The 25147-nt window shown below is 38.4% G+C and overlaps 1 protein-coding gene across 7 annotated transcripts in view; it reads right to left on the bottom strand.

Annotated features, from left to right (window-relative positions):
• The window catches only part of TBL1X (transducin beta like 1 X-linked), a 198685-nt gene that overhangs the window by 163939 nt on the left and 9599 nt on the right, over positions 1-25147 (bottom strand). The window contains exons 2-3 of one of the 7 annotated variants that reach the window (XM_064143036.1): positions 9751-9874; positions 5400-5522 (exon numbers count right to left, since the gene is read on the bottom strand). The exons of 4 other annotated variants lie outside the window; for them this stretch is intronic. The gene's annotated coding sequence lies outside the window, so the exon portion shown is untranslated. The remainder of the gene's footprint in view (positions 1-5399; positions 5523-9750; positions 9875-25147) is intronic. 2 more of the 7 variants (XM_064143037.1, XM_064143038.1) reach the window with 2 other exon arrangements.

The raw sequence follows: 25147 nt of genomic DNA, 5'->3' as shown, positions 1-25147 counted from the left end.
ACCTTAACTGTGGTCCAATGGATAATACACACAAGGTTTTATAAATTTTGGCAGCTTGTATGAATTTAAATCTATTTGGCTAAAACAGGCAACAAAGGCTGTTTAGCCTGGAGAAGAGGAGGCTCAGGGGTGATCTTATTACTGTCTATAACTACCTGAAAGGGCATTGTAGCCAGGTGGGGGGTGGCCTCTTCTCCCAGGCAACCAGCAGTAGAACAAGGGGACACAGTCTCAAGTTGTGCCACGGTAGGTATAGGCTGGATGTTAGGAAGAAGTTCTTCACAGAGAGAGTGATTTCCCATTGGAATGGGCTGCCCAGGGAGGTGGTGGAGGCACCGTCCCTGGGGGTCTTCAAGAAAAGCCTGGATGAGGCACTTAGTGCCATGGTCTAGTTGACTGGCTAGGGCTGGGTGCTAGGTTGGACTGGATGAGCTTGGAGGTCTCTTCCAACCTGGCTGATTCTATGATTCTATGAAAGATCTAAATGTGTAGAAGTTTTAGGTACCATTTCTATAGAGTGCCAATTTCAGAAAATGTGTGTAAGATATCCAATAATAATTCTGACTCTCCTTCTGAAAGGCTTTTCTTTTTAAAACAAACAAACAACACCCATTCACAAAGGATAACTGGGCTTTCAAATATGAAAGCATAAACATTTTTAGTCATTTTTTCCATTAAGTCATATCTGTTTCCATCTCTGTTTGTCTAGAGCTGAAAATCCCACTGAAACAGTGAATCACATTTATCTTAATCAAAAAAAGCAACTGATCGATCATTCTAAAGGTAGAAGGAACAGATTGTAACACTATAATGTTATTTAAATGTATCAGATGTCACAGTATCACAGTATCATCAGGGTTGGAAGAGACCTCATAGTTCATCAAGTCCAACCCTTTTCCACAGAGCTCAAGGCTAGACCATGGCACCAAGTGCCACGTCCAATCCTGCCTTGAACAGCTCCAGGGACGGCGACTCCACCACCTCCCTGGGCAGCCCATTCCAGTGTCCAATGACTCTCTCAGTGAAGAACTTTCTCCTCACCTCCAGCCTAAATCTCCCCTGGTGTAGCTTGAGGCTGTGTCCTCTTGTTCTGGTGCTGGCCACCTGAGAGAAGAGAGCAACCTCCTCCTGGCCACAACCTCCCCTCAGGTAGTTGCAGACAGCAATAAGGTCTCCCCTGAGCCTCCTCTTCTCCAGGCTAACCAATCCCAGCTCCCTCAGCCTCTCCTCGTAGGGCTGTGCTCAAGGCCTCTCCCCAGCCTCATCACCCTTCTCTGGACATGCTCAAGCATCTCAATGTCCCTCCTAAAGTGGGGGGCCCAGAACTGAACAGAGTACTCAAGGTGTGGTCTAACCAGTGCAGAGTACAGGGGCAGAACACCTCAGGTTTGTTAAAAGACTAAAAGACAAGATTACCATTAAGCACGTGCACACAAGTTTTTCTGCCAATCCTATTTAAAATAATCAGAAATATTTTACTTAAAAACGAGCCTCTCTTTTGTATGAATACAGTTCTGTTTTCTCCTAACCATCTTTGCATTTTCACTCTCCTGAGCATCTATAGTACACACAGCATTACAGGGCTGTCATTTTAAAGAGTGCAGTAACCTCTCTTCCTGCTGCAGCTGTGCTCTCTGGTTGCATAGCAGTGCAGCAGAGCTCTGTGTTACTTCCCAAATACCTTGTTAGGTATCTGTATTGCCAACCTTACACTTGCTTATAGCTCAGATCAGCAGCTAACTGTACCCAGTCGTATCTCTTGCTTCTCAAACTCTTTCTGTTCCTCCTGCTATGACAAAGTTTGCTTAAGCTCATTTTTTTTGTTTAGATCAAGGACAGATGAAGTAAGGCCAGCTTTTCTATCTTTCTAGATTTGGAAGATGTTAGGTGAGGCATAACACTGGTCCAGGGCTGTCTACCTACTCTCCTATACCTGTGATCAGGCTGTGGGAGATAAGGATCAGATGGGGCAGAAATTTAGAAACTTACTTATCGTAAGAGGAGTAGGAACTCCATTTTCCCAAGCAGCTTAGACCTGCTATTTTCCCTCCAGCTGGTGAACAAATGGGATATAATAACCACATCAGAGAGGCACCTTCACCCTTCTTGCTCCACCTGTAGGGATGAACTCAAATCCAAGGAAGCCTGAAGCCTCTTGTAATATGGCAATAGAGCTGGGTTCTGCAAAGAAGCAGTACTGGATAATTCTCCAAGAGGCTAAAACTTATGCCCTATGCAGTACATTTAGAGTGCTCAGCAATTTACTCAAGTTATTCCTGCATTCATACATTGAAAACAACTTGATAGAAGCATACTTCTTTTCTGGTGTGGTAGTACATCTTCATTAAAAAACCCATTTGTGAAAAGACTACAAAAAGACATCAAAAAGATCTCTCAGATAGCAGTGTATGACCACACAGAGTAGCTGTTTTACAGGTAAATGGAAAGACTGGAAAGATCAAGTTCTTCATGAGCACTTTGACCTATTCTGATAGTGGCACTTCTCTTCAGCACTCAAAGGATGCTGTAGTGTCCGAAGTGCAGTCGTTTAGCTCAGCCTTTGCTACTGTGCAAGGATGACTCCATAGGAATGTTATTCTTAAATTTGAGATTAAAGATTGAGAGTATGGGAAGCTTTGGGTTCCGTAGCAGCCAGGCTCTGAGGGGCCTGTGTTATGTAACACTTAATGACATATAAATATCATAATAACAAATGTAGAAATTAGTTCTTTATGTCATAACTACTGAAATTTTGCACCCTGTTATGATCACAGAATTTTATATTAGGTCAGATGACTTTCCAGGGAAGTAGGTACGTCTCAAGGTAAGTATGAAACTTTATTCTGAGCTAAGAAGACAGACAAAGCTTCACGATGCTTTGCCACACTATGTTATTTTTTAAGTTCTCCTGCTGTATCAGCTCTCGATGCTTTAACAGGACCAGCTGCTAGAAGGAGCTGACAAATTTGTGCACAACTAGCAAGGACAAATGGGCAAAAGCCACTTCCAGAATTAATGTGGTTCACTGTTCAATCCACTGGGCATGCATGAGACCAGGCAAAATTACAAGTCAGCCTACATCAGTAACAGTCACAGGTGTACAAAACCCAAGCATCTTCTACAAAGCAATCTGTTTCCCTCTACAATGCATTCTGAGACGTGGAACACATGGAAATCACAGGACAGCTCTATTTCCTTCTGAACACTTATCTACAGGACTCAAACACACCAGTAGGCTCCATGATATCTCAGTTCATAATGGACGCAGATGTGTTTTAAGAATGAGTATAAAGATAGATGGTCTTTGGTATCTTTTGCTGCCAGGAATATGTTGTTTATTATGATTATTTCTGGCATAAATGCAAAACAGTTATTCAATGCCTGTAAAATGAAAAAATATTCTTCTGGTAAGGTTGTTTTATGGTTAAAAATGTTGACAGAAGAACATTTCTGTCAATATATAAGAAAATGGTTTTTGCAACATATGCTATGAAGAGGTATGATGAAAATGAAGTTGATCTACATACATTACAAAACATATTGTATTTGTAGTAATTTACTTTAAATTAATATGTGCTTACTATTGTAGAAATGGTTCTGGTAAAGTAATCAATGTGGTAATTAAAACTGACAACTTGAAATGAAAATGAAGCATTTTAGTAGCTCATTTTTAGTGCTGAATTTTAAAATACCAGCTTTACATTTTAATCCAGAATAATAAAAGGAAAAAAAAGAACAAACCTAAATGTTAGCATTTCCTGTGGTCACTGTCTAAATTTTGTTTCAACAAACACTTGGATTTTAAAATAAAGGTTTGGGGGGGGGTTCCATTGTAGTTCCTGGTTCCATCCCTGTCCCTCCAAAAAAATTAAGGATAGTAAGGAAGTCATTGGATAGCATAATGAATCATGATTTAATCTCAAAGCACCTTGGAATTTAGGATTGAGATCACCAAGAAAACAACATCAGCTATGAGGACATCCAGTTGACAGAGGCAAAATTAGGGTAACACCTAAATTCTGACCCAGAAAAAAGAAAAAGGAAAAATGGAAGAGAAAGTACACCAAGAGAAAAGATGACAACAAATAAATATGATGCAGTATCATTGGGTCCTGCCATTTTTTTCATAGACTGTTCTAAATCACTTTAGAGTTGAGAAGATACGTGGCGCTCCCTTCCCCAGGGCACACATCTCACAGAAGGATGCAGATTGAAAGAGACAGGTTAGTGCTGAACAGAAGTAGAATAGAAGCATAACTGTCAACATTAAAACTTTCACATCACATGCAGATATATTTTGTTTCAAAATATATATAAGCACTAAATTAACTACTTGCATCCAAAACTCTGGCTGTAATCTGAGAACATAATAAAGAGGGAGGGGGTGGGGGACTTTTTTCCCCTCTCTTCCCTTCAAATTATGACACAGGCTCTATGGAAACTCGCTGGTAGCACACCAGTTAAAAAAGTTGGTTTTTGATTATAGTGCTCTGGTGTAAAAGAGCACTTGTGAGGGGGAAGCTGTATTAATTCAGACACATTACAAACCTGAATAGGGCATTTTAGAACAGTCATGTGCAACCACAGTCATAAATGTATTTAAGTGTTCCACCTCTATTACCTGAACTAGTAATGAACACCAACTGTTGTGAGAAGCACACAACACACATTTTGAGCAAAATGCAGTCAAGTCCTAAAAATCTTTAACATGTCCAGAAAATTTTCCTTGTGGATCACATTACTGTACAACAACATTACTGCACTGTTTCATCCTGGGTTTGTTTTCTAAGGAACAATGGCTAGGAAAAAAAAGAAAGAGAGCCTTGCTTCACCTAGAATGAGTTAGAAAAGGTTCTGAGAAGTGGCATAATTCTAACATAGCAGCTCAGTTAGTTCAGGTTTAATCAACCACAACTTCTGTGTCAGGCTGCAGGGCTGATCCCACAAACTTCAGCACTGATCATGTGCTGAACACTTTATAAATACATGTTCTATTTGAAAGACTTATTACTATTCATAACTTTCTTGGAACTTTTTTGCTTAGTTGGTAAGAGCTCAGAAGAGGCTGAAGGCAGAACTCGGTATTATTAGTTTGTTAATATCATAGAGAATTTGGGAGGTGGTGGAATCACCATCCCTGGAGGTGTTCAAGAAAAGACTGGATGAGGCACTTAGCACCATGGTCTAGTTGAGTGGCTAGGGCTGGGTGCTAGGTTGGACTGGATGATCTTGGAGGTCTTTTCCAACCTGGTTGATTCTATGGTTTACAGATTTCACAACACTACATTTCCAAGAGTTCACACATACACACACAGCACTGGGATTAACAGGCTTAACTTCTTGTCATGCATCTGCTGGGACAGTGGAAGGCTTGAGGGTTTTGACATTAAAAGACTAACCTAATTAAAGTTGAGTCACTCTTCCCAGGTATAGAGTAGCCAAGCTTTGAAGCACCACACCCCATCATATCATGAGGGTGGAAGCAGACTGGATCCTTGGAACATCTGCTGACAAGTTTATACCTGAAAAATAATTCATTTGACATAGGATAGCAAGTACTCAGATATCCTTGAGAACATTCAAATTGAGAAAGATTAGTCAAACTCTAGATAAATACATCTACGTACTAACATGAAAATTAGTAACATATGAACTTTCAGATCTTATTTCCATGCTTTGTTCCTTTGGTACCAGCCTTTTTTTTTTGTGTGTGTCTTTTTGGGATTCATCTGTATTTTTCCTGCTTTATGTAACCATAGGCACTTCGCTTGGAAACACTCTACTGTGTACTGTGTTAATAATTTAGTTATTATTTGCCTCCTGCTACTTATACAGGAAAATACAAGGTGTAGTGAACATTTATGTAAAATCTACAATAATAATTTAAGGTCTGCATTATTTCTTCTTTAAAATATATTTTAATGGTAAGAAACAGCAATAAAACTTTTCTCCAACATCAGCATATGGCATTTCTTAATGCAGAAAAAGTATTTCTATTTCCACAGAAACAACACACACACACACACACCAGGTGATATATACTGATTCCATTATAAAGAAGAGAAAGCATTTTTAAAAGTTAAGAGCAGAACTACTTCTTCCTTCAGCATATTTCCAGTGTTTGACTGCATCAAACATTCCTTGGCTTTGCAGCCTTTCTCTATAATCTACTCTAGTCTATACCAGTCTCACCTGTTTGATTTTTCTGAGTAACCTATTTATGGATATGTGTATGTGTCATTGGATTTTTAAATACTTCAATACATTTTTCATTATAGGTGCTACTGTTCATGTTATCAAACTCCCTAGCTTTCACATTCATTGTAGCTTTCACTGAATTTCAGTTTGAGGATCACAGGTACTAAAAGAATTCCTGACGACCACAGCTTATATAACAAATACAATTTCTCTCAAAAATATAACTTCATTATCCAGAATTTGGAGTGTCCATAAAACTATTTCACTGGACAACACAACTAGAAAATACCTCTACCCTGAGATTTTTGTAAATGTACTCCTTTAAAAAATCCAGAGACAGAAATAAAGCTTGTGACTCTATCCCAGTTTCTGCCTCTATAAAATCAGATAATTATATTTAACTACATTGCTGAATATTCTTAAGCTCTTATTATATATAAAATTTGTGAAGCTTTCAAATCTGTCAAGACATGATAGAACTGGAATCAGAATAGAGAGACTCCATTATTCTCCCAGTTAGAATTAAACACCAGAAGTTCAGAAATTTATACATTACGAAGGCTCAAAGAGACTACCTTTTAGCTTTTTGTTAAGCTCACCACTGTAGACCTCAAAGAACCTTTCTACTTAAGGTTTGTTTTCACCCTTTAATCATTCTTCCAAGTCTTCTTTGAACCTTCATCTTTACTTATGGACAACAGAACTACAGAAAGCAATCCAACCACAGCCCTCTCAGTGCCAGTGTATCATCTTCCTTCCCATTCCCAAAATGTGTGTCTTATATGCCCAACGATCATAACTGCCCTTTGGTTACATGTTTTATACAGGACAGTCTACTGCTCTAAAAAGAAGTCATGTTTTTGTCTCCTGGTGCACAATGTTACATTTCCTGTATTTAAACAGCCCTGTTTTGCCCAGCTCAACATCTATTTTGCTGCATTCAGTATTATTTTCTCAATCTTTGAATCACCTGTTAAGTTTGTAAGTAATTGTTTTAACAAGAGCACAGATTTAAAAAGGAACTGGAAAAAGGACTGGAAACTCACTGGTGTCCACAGATACTCAAAGATCTCAAATTCAACTGCACTATCTGCCTTTAGGTTTGATTCAGCTACTGTGTTTCTTCATGAAAATGTCAACTAGCATTAAGAGCGTGACTTTACAGAAGTCTAAACATGTATTCTCTCACTACTTCTTTGTCGATTGCCCAAGGAATACGCACCTCAAAAACATGGTAAGGGTAGTAGTGTAACCAGACCTGGTTTTAACAAAGTGACACTGACAAGTATTAGCAATATCCTGTGAGTCTTCTCTGTCCATTATTAACCAGGTCTTATAAAAGTTATTCTATGCTTTCACCCAAATTGGTATCTGGGCCTATAACTACTTTGGTTACCTGATCTACAATGGTGGCACTCATAAAGGTTTCTACTGTCTTTCTCGTATGCCAAGACCTCCATATACCAATACTGAGAGTCCAACGTTAACTTCTCTGTCAGATCTTTTTGGATTAAAGTATATTCAGATTTTAAATCAGTCACACTTCAAAAATGGACTTCCATCTATGTACACACTGTCCCGGGACATATGCCTCTGGGAGGAACAACATTTTTATTTCCCATCATTCTATATTTTAAACAAAACATATCCTTCCTACACCAACCATCAATCTGCTCTCAAGAGGAAAATACAACCAACAGTATGTTCTTTTCCTTCTCATGCAAACATTTTAAGTCTACATAAGCAAAGGTAGCGCAGCAGAAAGTACTACTATTGCATAAAAGAACTGCAACAGTGCAATGGTACCCTTCCCACTACAGGTTTGGTTTATTCCTTTTATACACGTGTGGTTGCAACAGAGGCTAACAAAAGTCTTAACTGGACAAACAAAAGAAAGAGATGTTTCAATTTGTTTGTAGAACTATAAAAAACTGTGCTGTTTCTAGCGGGGAATAAGTGTGCCAGCCAAAATTCAGATAGAAGACTTTGTTTAAAATATGCATAAGGAAAATGTAAGAGAGGAATAGGCTGTTGCTTTTCCACCATAAATAACCAGGCAGAAAATTCATATACACTCCTCTGTGATGTTCAGCTTATTTGAGAAATAAAGGTTCAAATAGATAGCTTTGGTATCCAAAGTATCCAATCTTTTTGTGCTGACAAACACACACTTTGGATACGAGGAACCAAAAAAAATTCAGAACAATTATGCATTGATCAAGCTGTGAAGCAGATGCTGAACCAATTATCTACTGGATCTTTGAAATGTGTACATCAGACCACTCTGCTTCTGAGCATTCTCTTAGATATTTATTTTGCAGATAAACAGTGGTTTTGTTTATTAGTAAGTGGGTTTAGTTGCTGCGGATGGGGCTAGAGAGTGAGGGAAAACAGAGGAGAAGGAGGGAGACTTCATGCCTATAAAAGAGCAGTTGAAGATCAGACTAAAGCTCATTTAAAGACTTCCAGTAAGAAACTGTGACCAAGGCTTAAAACACACTAAAGAAACAGCTTCATCTTGAACTTCGGGAGCAGCTGTTCTCTCATTCCCCTTCCCCCAACACAGGAAACAGACCTAGAAACAAAAATAAGACAGGAATGCTCCTGTGCAAGCTAATGCTGTTGGCTTCTTAAACACCCACTACTCTTGTGCCAAAAAAAATGAGACCTGGGAGGATTTAACACTTCAAAGGATAGTGGGAGACTGCTTTAAACAGAGTTTTCTACCAGAGACAGATATTCTTTCATTTTGTAAACAAGCTGGAAAAATGTTATCATGACTGCATGTCAAGACAGATTTCATTTATGTTCCTGCACTACTTACACACAAATACACTATTGCATATTGCACTTTTACCTATTTTAGACCACAATTAATGCTGTAATAACATTATCTCCCATCAGAAGAGAAGGAAAAAAAATGTAGCAGCTGAATGTTCTGATACTTTCCAAAACATTCTATTACAATATGCAGTTTGAAAGTGTAACACTATAGAGAAATTGTTTGACAAAGAAGTTCTCTCCTTATTAAGCAATGCTACATAATTACATGTTCAAGGAGAATGTGAATAACATCCTGCCAAAGGAATGTACAGCCACATATGCTACTCACAGTATTCCCAGCTACAAATTAGAGTTATGCTTTCACTTGTGTTATTAAGAACTTGGCCTTTGTTCAGTGTATTTCATTTTCTGAATAAAGGTAAAGAGAAGGAAATAAAAGTCAGTGGTAGCCTAAGCTCTCAAACAGAAAAAAGAACCCAACTTCATCTAATTTTGATGATTACAAATCATCTCCACAGCTTGCTCTGCTTCATTCACCAAAACCAACTCATGTTTTCAACACTTAATTTTAATATTTTGCAGGCTAATGGAAACTTTACATAATGCATTCTCCCTCATAGAGCTAAAATGTCAACATAGATGAAATTGAGATCTTGATATGGAGGGAAAGCAAATGTTATCTTTTCAAAATCTTCAGCCTAACAAGCATGAAGTGGAGGATGGGATGAGCACTGATATGAAGAAAAAAAGGAGGGGAAATAATCTTACTTATTTTAGAAGAGTGTCTGTATCTCTTTCTGAGCGCAGCACCCTCAGCCATACCTCTCTCAACAGTGTTTAACGTTTGATTAAAATAGTTTCTTGATCCCTCCTCATTCTGCTAGTGTCCTCCCTGTGGTAGGACATGAAAAAAAGGTTGAAAAACAACAGTTGATGCAATTGTTAACAGTTATATTTCACTCTCACTTAAAATCTAGTATTTTCAGATCAGTCTTCAATCACAACGAATTCCAACTCCAGTGGTTTGCTTTTCTCTTTTTCATTTGTTTGATCTTTCCTTTGTGCTTTGAAAGTTCAGGGCCATGCAGCACTTGTGCCTTCAGCACCTGTTAATAATTCCTCAGAGAAATGGATGGAGCAAAAGCAGGTGAAGGAAAGCTTTCAAGTTTTAACCATTCCATCCATGGATCATATCCCATTCAACCACGCAGTGTGGTCACTTAAAGCACCATTTCTTCACTGCTATAATTAGCAAGCAAGAATTTGCTATGGACATAGCATTTCAAAACAGGTGCAATGTAATGCAATTTTTTTGTTTGTTTTAAAGAATTTAATTCTCACTAAAAGTAACTAAATCTGAGCAGGATAAGAAAACAAAAGCAAGTACACCCTGCATGCATCAGTCCAAAAAAGATCATGATCACAGACAGTGACCTCAATCCTGAAGAACCAATTTTTCTCTTGAGCTCTCTTTCCAGGTACCAATATAACCTCTTGTCCACCCAGAATAAAAGCTTGGCAATGTTTTGCAGGAAGAGCTGCATGCTTTCAGAATGCACTGCTCATTATATCTAGTATATTGTCATTTCAAAACCCCCTTTTTCACCATTCTAGGTAAAGTCATATCTTTATGTCAACTACCTTTTCTGTGATCACTGCTAAAAATAAGCACCTCATTACTAGAGAAGTATTTTATAATCCAATATAACATGGTTCAAACCATGTACTAGCTGGCGTACAGCATGAGGACAGGAAAAGGGACTGAGCTTTCAAAGAGTCTGACTGAATTAAAAAACAAACCAAAACCAACCAACCACAGCAGCACCTCTAGCAGAGCAGCTCCACATCTACACAGGTGGTACTAGGCTATTACAGTGGGTTTTACACCATCATCATTACAGGATCATAAAGCTTCCTAAGCCTGCAAACCAGTATGGAGAAGAGACTGTAACAAACACTTTGTTTGACTTGACTGCCGAGAGTGGGTGAACCAAAATGCCTGGACTGTCACGGTCACACGCTGACTACCAAGTCTCAGTATAAAGGAACACCTGGGTATTCATTTTCTTCTATGTTTCGTGTAGTTATAGTGTATATGTTCAGCCTGACTTATGACATACTATGCTTAGTCTAGCAAAAAAAAATTCACAGGAGTACCACAGATAAAGAATGCTATGGAATGGAACTACTTCAGTTTGAAGACACCTACAATGATCATCTAGTCCAACGGCCTGACCACTTCAATATGCTGACCAAGAGTTAGAACATTTTATTAAGGATGCTGTCCAAATGCCTCTTAACTACTGATAAATCACCTCTCTAGGAATCCTGTTCCAGTGTTTGACCACCTTCTATCACAAATAAGTGCTTCCTGATATTCGGTCTAAACCTCCCCTGAAACAGCTTTGAACCATTCCCACATATCCTTATCACTGGGTTCCTGGAAGAAGTGATCAACACCTCCCCCCTCCAACCCCTAACATTCTGTGATTCTCAAATTGTGTAGCTCAGAATGGCACACAATACTCTAGATAAGGCCGTATGAACACCAAATGCAGTGGGATAATCACCTCACTTGACCAGCTGGCTACACTGTGTTTGATGCACCATAGGATATGGTTTGTCCTCCTAGGAGCAATCTGGATGGGAATCATAACACAATTGATTTAAAGAAAAAGGTACACACTGATGAAGTTAGGAATTTTGTTGTATATAAGCTATATTTTGAAATGCCAGCTGGACTGCAATTGGGAGGAAAAAAAACCACCACAAACAAGAAAATCCACACTCCTACTGTGGGTTGGGGTGAATATGAAGTCTGAAAACCAAAAAGCCTTTATGTATTGTACATCACACAGCAGTATCTTAAAGGAATTTATACATACTTTTTTATATAGTTCTGTGATGAAGAATCCTCATGAAAAATGTTACAGAAATTAACTACATAAGAAGTCTTAATTATCATTACAATTTTTCTGGTTGCTTGGTAAGCAATAAATTTACCTTGTGATTCTTCAGCACAACAATGCAGATATTTAGGACTCTGTTACATTTCTGTAATAATATACTACCTGACAAATACCATACACAATTAGATTTCAAATCATCATATTCTAAACAGGAGTCTTTAAATTTGCAACTTATAAAACTGCTTCATACCTCTAGCACGTGGTATATGCCCATTTTATCTACCTAAAAATATCTCATGTGTAAAAATCTAATCTCTGGAAACTTAACTAGATGGGCTTAAAATAGTCCACTGGTGGATTTATAACATTATCTGCAATTACATGCTTTAAAAAGAGTAAATTCATACCCCTTCTGCAAATAGGCACTTCCAACAAACTCTGGATTAAGTTCATACCAGACTGCAGCCCACATAATGAATAAATGTGTTGCTCTATAAACAGCAGAACTCAAAGGACCTGCTTTTATACACTTTGATATCCAATGTCTACTAAAGAGCCTCACAAACTTACCTATAAGCCAGACAACTATGCCACAGACTGCCTGGTCAGTAAGTACAGGTGCATTCAACTGCTTAAGGTAGTTGAAGCCCCACAGAATGAACCAAGAGTTGTACTCCCATCTTCAGAGTGAGCAGCATGACTTTGGTCTCCATCTCCTCAACTGTTGATTCTCAAAAGATCCTTAAGAATCTCCTATCTCTAAGCACATCAACACTCTGTTCAGTGAGGCTGATGTTATTAACAGAGTCAAGTATTCCTTTATGAGAGGGATGGACAGAGACAATTCCAGACTGGACATTAGGAAAAGGTTCTTCACAGAGAGGATGGAACATGATTCCCAGGGAGGTGGTCAGAGCACCATGCCTGCCAGAATTCAAGGAGTATCCAAATGACATTTCTAGTTGTATGGTTCAATTTTAGGTAGTCCTGCAAGGAGCAGGGAGTTGGACTCGATTCATATGAGTCTCTTCCAACTTGAGACATTCTGTGATTCTATGACTGTAAACCACACAAATACTGTTTTTTAGGAAAACAGAGATAATCAAAGGTCAGATAAGCAGAACACCTACCCCTATCATTTCACACCACCACAGCAAGTCTGGCCACTTCACAAATGAAAAGCACAGCGCTTTATATGTGCTTCCTCACTGATGAGTAAGAAATGTTCATTGTCTTCTACACTTCAACTACACCTATTCAGCTGCTACTGGTTAACTAGGTACTGGTTGTGCAGAACTAGTAAATTCAAATGGATGGGCAAGAAACAAGTTTCAGAAAAGACCATAGTAGTATTGCACTCAACAGATCTACTTTTAATAGACAAATAGATTTTTCATTTTAAAGGCAGTAAGTAATACTGGGATTTTAATCCATGATTAAGATGAATGCACAGATGTATCAGTTATTTGAACTGAATACCATATTGTGCTAGTGGACCTAGTACGCCTGTTCCTCACTCTGTTGTAATTTTGAAGTTATAAAAACACACAGTAAATGAAACTCTGGATGATGAGATTTAGCCATCTTGAAATTTCCTTTTATGTTCTGCCAACTTCAATTCTGATTTGGACTAGAATGGTAACTGGTAAACAATAACCTGGCATGGACTCATTAGCAGAAAAACAAACAATATATTTTTAGAAGTACAATAAACCAGATAAACTTTCATCTCAGACCAGAGGAGTTCTAGCCCAATGCACTGTCTTTACTCTTTTGTTTCTTAGTGCACAAATGACAGAAAAATATCCTATTGCACATTGGGCGTTTAGCTATAAGACCTTTCATTTTGTTATTCTTATTTCTTCCCTGTCCCCTTTCCCCTGTTTTAGGAGATATCAATAATGTGAAATCTGCACCATTTTAAACAAGTGGGAAAGAATAATTTCAGAGAGTAAATCAGTGATATTTCTTTTCTTTGCTTCTGTGAATTTGAAATTAATTTTGTGTTACTCTTACTGTTTTAAAATTTTCCTTACTATTGAGTAAAACATCCAACAAACTGGATGGGAAAAACAGTGACCTTGAGAAACTGCAATGAAACTGACTGTGACAAGTGTCTCAAATATGCAAGATAAAAAGGAAAGGAAAAAAAAAAAAAGATAATTGCATAAGTTTTCTTTTACATAGTAAACTCAGCTATCATCTGTCAAAACATTTTACTTGCTGTGCAAAGTTGAGACCGAAGGTGTAGTTTTAAATATAAACATGTATTAAAAGATGAGCAAATAAAAGAAAGTATGGTTTAAAGCTTATGTTCCTTTTAGCTTCTAATTAATAGTATCTTTGCTATTTTAGGAGCCTCTTGAGTATTTGGAGGGCTAAACATCCATAAAGCCAAGGTACATAAATTAAACTATTAAAGTCATCTCAGTCAGTAAAAACTAACCACACAAAACAACAGCCACAGCTGATGGACAGCTCTTGCCAGTGAGCAGGAGAGCAGGGGGTATCTTGTGCAGTTGGCTGCTCTCTCCTTCTCAAAGCATGACACCTCCAACCCCACTGTCCCACAGGGCACACTCCAGCCCTCTTCATCAACCAACGGGAAGCGATTTGCCAGCAATAATTCAGCAGCCAAACATCCGAGTCACAAGAATTTGGCCTTGCTGCCTTATATCGCTGCCACTAACCTCCTCCCTGGCTTCCGTAACATCTTCTGACAGAGGTGTTTCGCCACAGTAAACACCTGCGGTAAAGTTTTCAGGGAGAGGCTTAGGGGCTGCATCAAGTATGTTACACCGTACCAGAAGATGCTTTATCTAAATCAGAGGATATCTGTGTGCACCAACATGCATAAGCAACAAGGAGCCAGCCATGACATTGAGAAACGGCCTGCAACATCCAGCAGCTTGTGAATGTGTCAGGGCAGGTCTGCTGAACCTCAGTATGGGGGACACATGAAAGACAAGAGTGCTACATGCTGATTTCATAGCAGTTTGGGAGAATATGGTAAACAATGTATCTCAATGTGAAAAAGGTCTACCTTGTTTCTCAAAACGGGGAGGTAAATGAAGTCTAATGCCTGCCTTAAAAAAATTCTGTACTGAATGTAAGAGGGGGAAAAATAACAGTTATTTATAAATCATTCAAACTCCATCCGCACACTGCATGGGAACTACGTGAATTCCCTTTTCCCTACATTATAAACTAGGCTGTGTATTCACAGCTATTTCCTTCATCCGATCAATGTTTCATCTACACCTGACTTGTCATTTTATCCTTTGAATCTCACTGTAATTTATTTCATTCCTTTGGTGACAGGCCTCCACCTCAGACCCGGTGCATTAACTTCTCTAAGAGCTATTACAGGAGGAATTAACTGTGACTTACACAACGTTTGGAATATATTTTTTGTTCTTTTTTTTGTTGTTGTTGCAGATCAAGACTGAATTTGCTAGTGGATATAAAATTCAGACAGGAAAGAAAGACTTGAAAGGAAATTTCAAAGCACAATTATACACCAATATGTTTCATGAGCAATCAACATAGTTGCTAACTTTGTCCTTAGCAAATGCCACGTCATTTACACAGAAGCCTCAAAGACTTGTTCTTCCTTAAGGGCATTGCAGGCAGCAATCCAACATCCCTTCACCCTGTCTTTGTTGAGAGAGAAATGAAGGTACATGAACAAAGACAAAGCATGAACTACAAAGATGAACCAGAAGGCCCAGCAATTAGTTGTTCACTGCCCATTGAAAGCTTTTAAGTACTGGATTTTAAAACTTTTCTGTTCCAGACAGGAAATTCCTAGAGTTTATAAACTTGCAATTAAGGCCAAGTCCTAAACATACACACACACACTCCGCATGGGAGTACTGCTGTTTATCTCCCTAGAACTGTTTTTTATACAATTAAAGCACAGGCATAAATAATAAATACTCATGGCCGTATGCTATTTGAAGGAAGTGTCTGATACATTTCACAAAAGTATTCTTTAAGTATAGAAATATATTTGGAAGGGAAGTCTCTTATTATTTTCTACTGAAGTTAACACCTCAAGATACAATTTATGAAGCAAAATGAAGCAAACGGCACTTTGGTTTTGATGTTTAAGAAATAGAAGCTCTTGAGGAGAAATGGCCTTATTCTACATTAAGCTAAGTTCAAGCAGGAAAGAGACATACTTGGAATCAGCAAAAAGATCAGCTCTTGGCTCTAAAAACTGCTCATTTTTAGATCAATGTTAACCTGTACAGTACTGGCTACCATATGACACCTAAAATGGTCAGCAAACTCTTACAGGAACAACTAGAACAAAGGCATACATGCCTGTGGTAAGGAAGCATGATAGGGAACATAAAATTTTGGCCTAATTTTCTTCTTGTATCATCAAGCATAATCAACTTCTTCACACAAATATTCTTTTTGTCATCAGCATTTTCATTAAAAAGCTTGCAATTATAATGACAAAATTACAGTTTTAGAAAATAAGAGAACTGTATTTACTGGAAAGCTAAGTATATCTTTCCAACAGCCAAACAACTACAGACGATCTAAAGACGTGTTGCTCAAAAAAAGTGAGGCAATTCTTTGATTCAGAAGACTTGAAAACTCTTCTCCCAGAACATACAGGTAAGTGTACACCAGAAGAACCATGAATAGTAATTGCTCTTATGCGAATGTTCTTCATGAAAAGTTCACTTTACCTCCCACACATATCAAATTGACAATTCAGAGTCAACTCAAAATACAAGCCCCTATATCCCTAAGACAACTCTCAGTGCTCAGTTACCACGTCTGCAATCTGCTTAACTTTGTTTTGGCCTGCATCAGGAACAGTGTGGCCAGTAGGACAAGGGAGGTTATTCTTCCCCTGTACTCAGCACTGGTCAGGCCACACCTTGAGTACTGTGTCCAGTTCTGGGCCCCTCAATTCAAGAAAGATGTTGAGGTGCTGGAACATGTCCAGAGAAGGGCAACAAAGCTGGTGAGGGGCCTGGAACACAAATCCTATGAGGAGAGGTTGAGGGAACTGGGCCTGTTTAGCCTGGAGAAGAGGAGGCTCAGGGGTGATCTTATTACTGTCTACAACTACCTGAAGGGGCATTGTAGCCAGGTGGGGGGTGGCCTCTTCTCCCAGGCAACCAGCAATAGAACAAGGGGACACAGTCTCAAGTTGTGCCAGGGTAGGTATAGGCTGGATATTAGGAAGAAGTTCTTCACAGAGAGAGTGATTTCCCATTGGAATGGGCTGCCCAGGGGGGTGGTGGAGGCACCGTCCCTGGGGGTGTTCAAGAAAAGACTGGATGAGGCATTTTAGTGCCATGGTCTGGTTGACTGGTTAGGGCTGGGTGATAGGTTGGACTCGATGATCTTGGAGGTCTCTTCCAACCTGGTTGATTCTATGATTCTATTCTATGATTCTATGAAGGGCAGGATTTTCTGCTTTAGTTTTCCTCTATTTATTTGTTGTGGGTTTTTTTAAGATTCATTAACATGTCAATTTGCAGCAATTTATGGACACCTTCAGAACCAATTTCTGCTTTCAGAAAGATCATTTCTCAATTACAGGCTCGAAACCAGTGCTATGTAAATGCTGACCTTCCAAGAGATCACAGACTCTTCCAACTACTGTCTTGCTACCAGCCTCAACCAGCCTCACCACTTACAAAAACACCGGAGAAGATCAAACCGTGAGGAAAGCTGGCATGTGTGGCTCCCTCTCCAACAAATCCACACCATTTCAGCATTGTTGTTTGCTTCTCTCTTTTGCTCTCTCCTCACTTCCCAGAGGAACATAAAAATCTAGTAAGTGAAGCAAGATCCGCAGGACCAAAACACAATTCATTTCTCACCAGCATGACGTGGCATCACTATTCACAGGAAACAGACTAGCCTAAAATAGGCTTTGAAACTATCGAGTTCAAAACCTGTGAAACCAATCATGAGAGAAACCTTCTTAAAAAAACAATTGCAAGAGGCCAACAAAAACCTGTCAATGGGGTGAGGTGTTCCTCCTGCAAGGACCAAACTATACCCCTTTTCTTTAGCTTTAACTAGGAAGGGTCTCTTCAAACAGTATCTTGCTGATAAACTAGAAATTGTCTTTATGTTTCACATATTCTGGAAGGTGGCATTCCTCCCTAATTTTAACAGAGACCCATATGAAAATACAAAGTGAGATGGTGGCATGACTATGTAATGACTATGCAGGCGTTACTTACTGATCAGCTGCAGCTGAAGAAATATACTACTAAAACAGCCTCCTTTTATCACAAGCAGCCTGTTCCTTTGACAGAGCCCTACTCTTCACTGCAATAGCCAGATTCATAACACGAGTTCTAAGAAATTTTGTGGAATAAAGTACCAATTAACAATTCTAAACAAAGTAATTAAGTAGTATGTAGACTCTTGAACAATTAGCCCCAGACTGTATTGCCAAGTCAACAATGCAAACCTGCTATAGAGCGGTTGGCTGTCAAAGACTGTTGTTACTAGCTAAGAAGATGATGAACAAAATCTCTGTGTCTAAAATTTGCTTTCAGTTTCTGTGGCTCAAAACTTATTTGTTATATTAAACAGCCAAAATTATGCTTCATTGCAGGCCAATTAAATAGAAAGAAACGAGATGGAAGTCTAAGCTACTGTTTTACAGCTCCTGAATTCCTCTGTGGACAGGAATAGTTAATCACATTTTGTCCTGCACTTCAAATTTCTTGTAATAAATATAGCATCTTCCACTAAATTCTCCTCAACCAGCTTGCCAAGATTTCTAAACTACAGAGGAGGAGAAAAAAAAGGAAAGAAAAACAAAATCAAAACACCTCAGCAACAGAATCAACCTCCAGGCCTGCTGAATTTGGATATAGTTCTTACATAGTAAAGTTCATCATTTGAGAATACTAATTTATAGACACTCAGACACATAATTAATGGGTATATTTGATTCATTTTTAGAAGCATTTGGGTCAGCTTTTTTTGCATGAAGTCACTACACCTCATATTCTTGTTTCTTTAGATGTTTTGTTTGCTTAAAACTGAAAGAAGTTCCCAGTTCCTACCATTTCAGCCACAAAATATGTTTTCATGCCTTTTTTTAAGGTAGGAAACATTTGTAATAAATATTAATCTGAATCATGGTAACAGTACATCTTCCTGCTACCTCAAACACTAAATAATTACTAAACACATATTGGAAACAAACTTGTTACAAATTCACAGCAAAGGCCCCCTAACTTCAACAGAAAACAATACACCAACACCTCGAGAGTCACTTTTGTTTTAAATGTCAGGAGTCGCTTCTGAAGATCAGGACCAAATTTAGCCCTCTCAATAAACTTATCAAGTGAAAAAAAAAAGAAAAAGAAGAAAGAAACCTATATAGAGAGTGGCAGTAGCCACTTGGTAGGACTTTTTCCCCTCTAAAATACTACTTTATTTACCTTAGGAGAGAAACAGGAATGTGATCTTCTGTTGCCAGAATGTTATGATGCATGATGTTATGATGGATAATTACCTATCCAGACATTAAGCAGACACTAATTTCTCTAATTTCCACTGGAGCTGTACCTACTCAAAGCTTCTGAAAACCAAGCCACTTGTTTAGATAGCTATATTTAAAAATGCTGGCTTCTTAAAACATCCAGCTAGTACACAGCCTAGAGACACAAATTATTAATGTAATCAGTGTGAGCCATAGCTGGCATACAAACAGTCTTGAGTGCTTGTCATAAATGCACAGAAATAATGAGATGCAGGTAACCTTTGTGTTTACTTCTATTTAGGCTAAACTCAGTCTGATGATCTCCCCTCCCAGCAACCTCTAGCTTTACATCCAGGTCACTACACGATGAGAGCAGTACTGCGTTCCTAAGAAGGTAGCCAAGGGAGAGATCTTGCCATGAGTCTATCCAAGTTGCTGGTGGTCTAGATGAAGTAGCCTACATCTTTTCTGAAAGAGGTTTAATGACTCTAATGCAAATTAGATGACACAGCCATGCAAGAAAGTTTTAAGCAATTAACTGTCTTTGGAAAAAAAAAGGTACAGTCTGAATTACCTTTTGCAATGCATGTGGCTAGAATGGTTTTAAGACTGAAGAAACAGCTGTTATCTCAGTGGGACTATCTTACTTTATGTGTCATAATTATACGGTAGTATTTCCGGAGTGCAACAAATTTTGTTTAGAAAGCAGTCAGTAGGAAGCTGAGACACATCAAGTCCCATCAACAAGGCAAGTTGCTGGAGTGACAAAGTGGCACTAGCATTCCACTTGGGAAAACTAAAATAATGGCACACACAATATATAGCTTTAAGAAAGTAAGCTTCGAGGAAGGAAATCACACATACACAAACACTGATAATAAATAATAACAAATAGAATGTCTGTTCATTATATTACGCAAAACCTGGGAGAAATCATTCTTCATCTGCCTGCCCAGTCTGTGTTTTAGTGCAAACTGTAGGAAATAATTTCCAATATTCAAAAAAACCTCCAAAAACAAACAAAAGTAGACATATTGGTGGATAGCTTTGTGGGTTTTTTTTACTTCATCAGAACTCTGAAACCTAAGTGTTGGAAGACAGGATAATCAAATGAAAAACTACAAAGGAGTTTTTCATTCACACAAATTCACCACAAAATAAATGAAAAAAACTGCATGTACATGCATTACATGCAAATCAGAAAGAGGGACTGTCAGTTCCTTGAGCCAAAGGTTATCATGCTGAAAACAGAAATTCTAGGTAGTAAATTTTGACTGTGTGACTTTCCCTTTGAAATAAATGAGCAAAAAGGAAGGAGTAAAATTTTGTCCATTTATAGTCAAGTCTTGAAGAAAGCATGGCAATAAACACAATTTTCAGTATTTCTAAAAATGCTATATTTTAATTACAAAGCACTGCTAATCTTTACTATTATGCACACACACAAAAAGGTAAAATACAGTTTGTTACGTTTCCACTTAAGAGATGAACACATTACTATTTATTTTCACTGGCACCCCAATATCCTGGATCTGCAAGACCGATACAAGAAAATATTTTAGGCCTCAAAGAGAGCAGATCTACGATTGCCTGGAATGTGTAAACAGCCAGAGCCTGTTTTACTTCCCACTCTCACCATATACACCTCTCCTCTACCTAACCCCTCCTAACATTAGCAAGGAATGTGGCTCTCAAGCCATGAACAGAAATTATACAAACATCAACTACCAAAATCCCGGACATTAAGATGCAAGAATTTGAATTTACTGAAATGTGATGGTACCTTATAAATGGCTGGAGTCTAAAACAAAAACAGTACTGCATAAGACCACAAAATAAAAATGAACACAAATCAGTTGAGCAGGCTTGCTATGTGGCAGATATGATAAACACAAACGAAGGGAATTCAAATGATCCTTCCAATTACTCTTTGGGCAACTAAAGATCAACCAGATCCCTGTTCTATCAGAGAATACTGATCACAGTCTTACAGAAAAGAAGGGATATTTTAATTAAAATCTACACAATGTAACAAAAGTGGTGCTAAAATTTAATGTTGGAATAGTTTACCTTCTGAGAACACAAAGACTATGACTTGCATAATGATATATACATCCACAAAGTAATAAGTCACAAAAACAGGTATCTTTACATCCGTAACAAGTCTACATAATAATTAGATCAATGGATTTTATTATCTCTAAATTAATGAACCTATAAAGATACCTTGTACACTGAATCTAAAAAAGATCTTTATGCCCCCTAGTAGCTTTCAAGCCACAGTTTGAAACTACAGAATCAGAGAACTGATATTACAGCTGTTATTTACCTAGTAGCTTTAGTATTCAAAAATCAAATCAAACGATGTACAAAAAAACCCGAACCACAGAAAGAGCAATTAAAGCATCTGAGCAAATAGCTGTGTATGCTGAGAAGCTGGGAAAACCTGAGAAAAAGGGAAAGCCTGGGGGGAAAAAGGCAACAAAAACACATAGTATACAGTCAAACAGGCAGTTTTGTAACTGTCTACAAATAAAAGGTCACACAGCTCTCCTTTTCCTTTAATTTTCCTGCTTTTATGAATACATTTGGCTACCATTCAAAAGAACACGTCCATAGACTAATGAGGGTAAAATGCTGGCTCAAAGGAGACACAAGCAAATGGTCTGTCAGTAGAATATTTACAAACAGTTGAAATCAATAATAAATTCAACCTAACCAAACGCAATTCATACAAACAGAAACTAGAAGACTGAGGCAAATGGCAAATGATGTTTCAGGCCACAGGGCATGCTTTCTCACATGTGTTAGCATGTTAAACAGCCTGGTAAGACGTTCACTCCACTTGAGACACCAGAGAAATAACCATATGTGTTTCCAAAGACAAAAATAACAATTAAGACAATGCTAACACCATAAATAATTACATATTTATGTAAAACAACTATTTGTAGAATATTTGACTCATCAAACAAAAAAGAAGTTTGAGTCAGAAAATTTAAGGTTAAAAAAATAAACTTAATACTCCTGTGTAATTTTCCTTATCTGTTGACAGAGAAAGCACCCCAGAGAAAAACAGTAAATTGAAATTAAACACGCAGACCACACGAGTACACAGGCATACTGATTCTGTGGGTTTGGTTTTGCATTTTGGAGCAGTGAAACCTAATGCTTATTTCTATGGCAAACGCCTAACGTGAAAGGTGAAGTACTGCACTACGAACTACCACACTTCTGCCTTACAGCTGAGCCTCCCCGTATCAATGAAGCCAGCTGTAGGACTCATACTTCCCGGAGACTTTGCTTAACTGTTATTAACCAGTCAGGTGCAGTAGTCTTGGTGTTGAGGTCTGAACAAAGTAGTAAGAGCTGACTGCTGTGATCCATCACATAAAAAATTAAGAGAAAGTAGAACTCTAGCCTCTCCTCAATGTAAAACATGCAAAGAATACCTAATGCTGTGTGGGAAGGGTGGCACATGGTCTTGACACCGAAGTAACCCTTAAGCAAAAGACTAGCATCAGATGTAGGACCTGACATGTTGGGCCTCATATAATAGGGTAACAGTCAGCAGAACAGTTTTGAGACTAAACATGATCTAGACAGGCAACGACAAGAGCATCCTGACGCTACTTGTCAGATGCATCATTGGTTGCATCATTGGTGGTGCTTGAGTTTCTTAAGCCTTATGATGTAGGCTGGCCTGAAAAACCAATGGCACTTGACTGAAGAGTCACAGGTTCCAACCATCTATCTAAGCTTTTCACTTATCAATGCATTTGTTTCCAACTTCGAATTGCTAAGCCCTACACTTCATTCTGCAAAATATGAAGCTTAGGTAAATTTCAACACAGCCAGCGTATTTCCTGCACATTTTAAAGAAACAGGGCTCTAAATCTTGTAGTGTCTGTCAGGTACAGAAACTTCAAAGAACATTGAGAGGAATCAGATAAGAATGGTATTCAAAATAGATCATGGAAGCTACACTGATGCAAAATGTCACAGAATCACAGAACTTCAGATGTTGGAAGGGACCTCCAGAAATCATTGAGTCCAGCCTCCTTGCCAAGGCAGGATCCCCTAGGGTAGTTCACTCAGGAAAACATCCAGGCGGGTTTTGAAAGTCTCTAGAGAAGGAGACTCCACAACCTCTCTGGGCAGCCTGTTCCAATGCTCTGTCACCCTCACTGTAAAGAAGTTTCTCCTCATGCTGAGATGAAACCTTCTATGTTCCAGTTTGTAGCCATTGCTCCTTGTCTTATTGCTGACCATCGAAAAGAGATTGGCTCCATCCACCTGACACCCACCCCTCAGATATTCGTACATACTGATAAGATCTCCTCTCAGTCTTCTCCAGACTAAACAGCCCTAGGTTTTACAGCTTCTCTTTGTAGGGGAGATGCTTAAGTCCCCCAGTCATCTTTGTGGCTCTCTGCTGGAGTCCTTCCAGCAAGTCCCTGTCTATCCTGAATTGGGGAGCTCAAAACTAGACGCAGTATTCCAAGTGTGGTCTCACCAGGGCAAAGTAGAGGGGGCGAAGAAGCTCCCTAGACCTGCTGGCCACACTCTTCCTGATGCACCCCATGATCTTACTACTGATGAGGGCCATAGAAAGGAAGAGAGATGCCACAATTTGTTTCACTACCAGAACACTGACTGTCAGGACTAAAGCTAAAAATCACACACATCATCAGTCATTTTAAAAAAAGCTCAGAAACGTATACCTAATTAGCCAGGATCTGTGTTGCCATTATGTAAGGCCTGATCCTAGAATTCTCCTGCATGTGCCAAATACATGTTTGCATTATCAGGCCATAACTAGAATGGGATTTATTGAATGTTCAGAACATAAATGTATAATCAACTCTGCCCTTGACACCATTACTCATGCATCATGGAGCTGACAAATTAAAATCAAGAAACAGAAAATATCCACTGAAACGAAACCTTGTAAGCTCCTAGAAACTCCAATAGTTTTCATCAGGGGGATGTTTTTTGGGTTTGTTTTCTTTAATGCTTAAAGGTGATTACAAAAAGGTTGGAAAAATTGAACAGAGGCTTGATCAAAGACAATCTAAGAGTCTAAACCTTTTTCTTCCCCCACAATTTTATTTTGGCACTTTGCTATCCTAATTTACCATTTGACTGAAAACAGAGTTGTACTTCAGTAAGTAGACTTTCATATTTGCACTTTTTAATAAACTAGTAACAAACTGACTGTGTGTTTTGATCTTTGAAACTTCCAAATCACTCATTAATAAAATCACTGTTGCTCTGTAGGACAGTAGCCAGATAAATAATTTGCATTCCACTGTAAGTATCCATCTGTGGACAGCAGTGCCCTATTAATTGCCTTATAAAGACCTAAAGGAACTGATTTTTTTTCTTTTTATATTGAATTTTACTTTTAAAAAGAGAGGAAAATGTTATGCTTCAAAGTAGTCTCGGGGCAACATGAAGAAAAGAGAAAACAACTATAAACAAGTTTTCAGAGCAATTATCTGGACACTTTAGTATTAGATTTTCAGAGCAATTATCTGGACACTTTAGTATTAGATTTTCAGAGCAATTATCTGGACACTTTAGTATTATATAGAGGTCACTATACATTTTTAGTATGACAAAATGGAATTCCTTTCTTTCACACTGGACTGCATGTACACAAACACCTGCTATGCACAGCACACCTTATCTGCAAAGCCACCATTCACCAAGAATCCCTCCATGTTTTAAGGTTTGTTTTTTTTTAAACCCAAAATATATGCTGCTAGTA

The sequence above is a fragment of the Pogoniulus pusillus genome, chromosome 5 (assembly GCF_015220805.1).
Source record: "Pogoniulus pusillus isolate bPogPus1 chromosome 5, bPogPus1.pri, whole genome shotgun sequence".
In the NCBI taxonomy this organism is placed as follows: Eukaryota; Metazoa; Chordata; class Aves; order Piciformes; family Lybiidae; genus Pogoniulus; species Pogoniulus pusillus.
The sequence above is the reverse complement of the archived record's forward strand: the minus strand, read 5'-3'. Positions and strand labels throughout refer to the sequence as shown.